Below are 5,492 nucleotides of genomic sequence, written 5' to 3'. Positions count from 1 at the left end.
AGCCTATACATTATAATTCGCGTTGTTATAATTAGGAGGGTTTTTCAAGTTTCATGCATGCTAGGCCTATAATGATGGATTCGATTTTGAGATTATAGACCTATGATTGATTGATTGATTATTTGATTCACTAATTAATTTCTCAATAATTGATTGATTTTCTAATTAGTTGATTTAGTGATTGATGGAATGATTCATCGATCCATTGACCATCATTAATTCATTTTTTATTGGAGTTGTATTCATGTTTTTGAAATATACATTATCTGTTTTTCTAGACAATATAGTCTTTTTCAAAATGTTAGTAGGGTACCGTAAGTTACATCAGGAAATACAGTAAAATGGTATAGTTTAGACATGTGTCTATGTCTGTTTGTTTTTTTTTCATGTATTGTATGTATAAATGTAATATTGTCACATATTATTTTAATACAGGTCTCCCTCCAGTTAAAGACACCTCCAATTGAAGCGCTTTGCAACCGCAAAGAAAAGGAACTATAGGCCTATTAATAAAAATTATTATTATTGAAGACACTCCAATTAAAAAGACCACCCAATAAAGACTACATTTCCGTGGCCCCGGTTGAATGCCTACCGTATCTTTTATCATTAGCTTTTCCCTCCAATTAAAGATCCCCTCTTTGGAGATCAAAACCATGGGTTTGGCTGACCCAACTGAAAATTTTCCCTCCAAAAAAAGACCACTATAAAATAAATAGTGATGTTATGCATATTTTTCTATAATAAATTGTGTTATATATGACTTACACATAAAAAAAATACTAGGCAATGCACTGTTTTTTGTACAGTGTTTTGTTGCATATTGAATAACGATAATGATAATGTTAGTGACAATGTTAATTACGTTTTATTGGAAAAACATGTTGAATATAACAGCATGTAGTAAATCGACAGGAAAGACTCCAGCGCACCCCCTCGAGCAAATCAAGAATCACCCGAAATAAACCATCTCCCCGCAAATTCATGATGATATTTGCATGTTTTTACACGTTTTTACTACTGTATTATCAATTGTCTCTCAGCAGTTAGTGCAAAACTTAATGGTTATCACACACATACATACACAGATTTAGATTTTTTTAAGAAAACTCATTTAAACAAGTCTCCCGGATGTGGATTCTTCCATCGTGGGACCCTGGTTGAGTGCCAGTTTTTAATAAAAGAGATTCTATTAGACACCAAAGACCATATGGTTTTGTCAGACCAAACTGAAAATTTTCTACTACTTTTAAAATATTATGTGGTTTCAATGTAGTTGTGTTTTACAGACATCAAAATAATCTATGCTTCAAAGCAGTTGTTTTGTGTATACAGTGCTTCATATTGAATACCAATAGTGTTAGTATCATGACGCTAACGGACTTTACGTGTGGCTCCGAGAAATTGTTTATAATGAATCAGTAGCAGCATGAGTAATCTTCTAAAACACATTGAAAAAAAACATTCAAGCATTAATGTAAAATATCATGGTTTTGGCAGACCCAACTAAAAATGGTCCCTTCAATTAAAGGCCTACATTAAAAATTGAATATAATGAATTTAATGCAGTTATTAGATATGATTGATTATGATGATAGATATACATTAACAATACACAACATAAAATAATTTTAGGCCTATTAGTAGAACGGTGTTGTTAGTAATGTTGTAATGATAATTTGGGTAGAACGAGTGCAGTAGTATAAGAATCAAACTTTAACCTACATTCATTCAAAAAATAGGCCTACTTGGAATACCAGGGGGCGGATTTGGGATGTAAAAAAAGAAAAAAAGAAGAAAAAAAGAAATTTTAAAAAAATATAGCCCAGAACTCCTCAAATGTTATTTTCGGGCGTCTAGAACACAAAGATTTCGCTGGGGCATGCCCCCGGAGACCCTTGGAGAGTGTTGTCTCGATCGGCCCAACATTCGCTCTCCCCCCCCACCCCCTGGACATCTCTGGATCAGCCCCTTAATACAACGATCTTACAATTACTATACCATTTCTTAATTTTCCCTTACACAGAGATTGAAAGACCACTTTTAGTGCCGGTTCTTTAAGTTGAGGGCTTCTAATTGAGACCAAATCTGATGAAGACCACTAAAACCCTCCTGGTCCCGAATGGTTCTGAAAGGATCAGATCAATTTCATTTCGGGTTCGTCCCTGGGCTCCTCCATGTCCTTTTTCGATGGTCCTTTTTTCTAAAGAATGTGTTCATGATTTTGAAGTTGTGGTTTATTGCAAATCTACTTGGTCTCCCCTTTCATTTATTTCACCATATGCAAATTGGCCGACTGCTCCTCGATCAGTCTGTATCTTCAATTTTACCTACTTTTGCATTGAAGTCTCCGATTATGGTTGAGTGTGTAGCCTAATGTTCCTTCTTGCGATTTAAAATTTCTGTTATGTTTGTACTGCTCCGTTTCTTCGTCGCTTTATATGTTGATGTTGGTGCATAAGTCAGAACAATTTTCATGTTGTATCTTTTGTTGATCTTGATATTAAGAACAGCAAATCTGTGGTTAATTCCTTTTTATTTCTAGAATATTTCCTGGCAAACTTTTATTGATTATAAATCCTACTCCAAAAGTTGACTAGTGTTTAACTATGTGGTAGAAAACATGTCCGCTATTTAGTTGCATTAGTCCTTCGCCATGTCTCCTGACTTCACAATACATAACACAAGAAAAATATTTATAGGCCTTTTGGGCATTGTATGAGATAATATCTCGTACGTACAACTTAATTACCGATCGTACATACGAGATAATGGCTCAAAATATTTTTCTTTGGCAGCAATACTTCTTACGTGAATGATGGCAATAATAATACAGTATTGATAAAAATATTATTAATATTATTTAATAACAATATTGTAATAATTGATTTTTGGAACATCGTAATGGTATTTTGGTCCCCCTTCTTCGTTGAAAACAAATTAATAGTTAGCCCCCCCAAAACCGACACAAAGCACAAAGTGACACCTTTAGGAAAATGCAAACTTTGGGCTTATTCGACTGGTTCATTTCGTTGAGCACGAGTTTTTTTTTTTCATAAATAAGGCCTCTGACTGACTATTATTTCATTAATGATAATGAGTAATGGTAATAACAAATTATTAAACTATCTTAGCCAAAACGAGGATAAGTGGAGCACCTTATTTAAAAATAAAGTACCAAGGAATGAAAATCAAAATCGTGTACATTACACCAATTATACACCGCAACGCTCGAGTTTCAAACATACGGGTAACTAACTGTGCTGAATTTTTGTGTAAATGATGGCGCTTAGGCGAAATTGGAGTAATAATTGGCTAAACGTATGGCAGCCATATTGGATGGTACACACACAGCTCTGTGTATTTCGAACATCGAATACATTGCAGTTAGCGCTTTAGTATTCTTATTATATCTCTATGCTTTAATAATCAGCGTTAAGTTAAAAAAATGGCCGATTGGTGACTTTATAAACAACATTTGCGTAGTATAACTTAGATTAAATTTCATAAAATAAAAATTTATATATTTACCCACATGGAGTCAAAAAATTGTAGGCTAACAACAGAATTAAAAAACTGGATGAAAATAATTTTTTTACGAAAAACCCATACTACCACAAGTTGAAGCAATCTTGATTACGCAACGTTTTCATTTCATTTCATTTATTCATTTATTTCCACACATCATCAAAGAAAACGTATACTGTACATAGTTCATTGAAACAAGTATTGTGTGGGGGAGAGTCGGATAAACCAAATAACGTGTATCGCGGTAACTATACAGCCATTTTGTTTTGTCGAGTATTACAAGTTTTCTATTCAACTGGTGGTCGTCATCGTTGAGAGTTTTATTACCGCTGCGCAGGTGGGCGTGGTTTAACGAAGAACGACCATCGAATACGTCTAATTCGTTCTGGAGGCTAATCTACACATAAACTTATGACGTAACAACACGTTTCCACATAATTTTGTGTGGTGTGAGAGAGAGCGAGATCAAGGTTGATCAATTTTGTCTGTGTGGTAATTTTCAATGATCTTAGCTTATTAATGTATTAACTCTCTCATGTTGTGAAACAACTGTCTTAGTTTGTGTTGATTATGTAAGTACAATTATTGATGTATACTTGTAATTCGTTCATGTTTTTTTTTCTGTGAACATTCATGTAAAACAAGCAGTGTCGAAACTAGCCTAGAGAGAGGACTAGCCTAGGCCTACTGTAGGTAGGGGGTAGGTGCCTAGGCCCTAGGAAGGCACCACTACTGACAGCTAGCCTAGTAAGTAGGGCCTACCTGTAAGCCTTGTAAGTAGGGCCTAGTAGACCTAGGACTTACTGCTGTCTTTACTACTAAGCCTAGGTACACTGACACTGTATACTCTACTAATATTGTAGGTAGGCCTACTGTAGCTAGTGAGGGCTAAGGTCTAGGCCTACTGTAGGCTACTAACTAGGGGCCTAGCCTATTTGAGTAGCCTATATAGAATTAAGAAACGAAAATCATATGTATGAAATACTTTAATAGTGGAGGAAACCAATTTTCAACCTATTCTTAAATAAATGATATATATATATGTATACGTATTTAAATATATATGGCCTATATATAAATTATGATATAATAGATAAAATCCAAATTAGCTTTATATAATATATAATAATAATAAGAAACGAATACCATACTTTATACGCCTTTTTCACGAATCGGTAGACATCTTGAAGTGATGACAAACATTGCGAATCAGCGGTGCGTAACCAACAGAAATAAGATAAGCTTTTGGGCTGATTTTCTGACATCATGTTATTTAAAAAATCATAACTCCATAACGGGGCGTCGTATCCAAAAAGTGTTTCCAGGAAAATATTCTTAAAAGACCAGTCTACACCATTATATGATTGAAAAAAAATGTAAAAATTTTTTTGACCTCTGAAATTAAGATTGAAAAAGAAAAGCCTATCTTAGTAGTGTATTAAAATAGGCCAATGCATTACAGTGCAGTAGCATAGGACTTTCGAGTTGTTACTGTTCCAAGTAGCGATAATATACATATTTCTCTTATTACAAAGTACAAGTTATGTTTTATAAAGAGGTATAGTATAGTAAATCATGTTTTTAACACAGGAAACTCTCATATGGTAACTAAAACAATGCTAGTTCAGAGTATTACTAGTACTACAGCACTGTAATGCATATACCTATTTATACACTACTGAGATACTGTAGGCTTTTATTTTTCAATCTTGATTTCAGAGGTCAACAAAATTTTTCAATTTTTTTTCAATCATATAGTGGTGTAGACTAGTCTTTTAAGAACATTTTGCTGGAAATTTTTTTTGGATACGGCGCCCCGTTATAGAGTTATTATTTTTTAAATAACATGATGTCAAAAAATCAGCCCAAAAGCTTATCTTATTTCTGTTGGTTACGCACCGCTGATTCGCAATGTTTGTCATCACTTCAAGATGTCTACCGATTCGTGAAAAAGGCCTATTAAA

The 5,492-nt window shown here is 33.9% G+C and overlaps 1 protein-coding gene across 1 annotated transcript in view; it reads left to right on the top strand.

Moving 5' to 3' along the window:
• Positions 1-3,943: 3,943 nt before the first annotated feature.
• LOC117115853 (serine/threonine-protein phosphatase 4 catalytic subunit) overlaps positions 3,944-5,492 on the top strand; it is a 15,035-nt gene continuing 13,486 nt past the window's right edge. Inside the window, exon 1 of the mRNA XM_033259799.1 lies at positions 3,944-4,100. The gene's annotated coding sequence lies outside the window, so the exon portion shown is untranslated. The remainder of the gene's footprint in view (positions 4,101-5,492) is intronic.

This window comes from Anneissia japonica, unplaced genomic scaffold (genome assembly GCF_011630105.1).
Source record: "Anneissia japonica isolate Jap-2015-1 unplaced genomic scaffold, ASM1163010v1 scaffold199_len4679917_cov187, whole genome shotgun sequence".
Classification (NCBI taxonomy): domain Eukaryota; kingdom Metazoa; phylum Echinodermata; class Crinoidea; order Comatulida; family Comatulidae; genus Anneissia; species Anneissia japonica.
The sequence above is the reverse complement of the archived record's forward strand: the minus strand, read 5'-3'. Positions and strand labels throughout refer to the sequence as shown.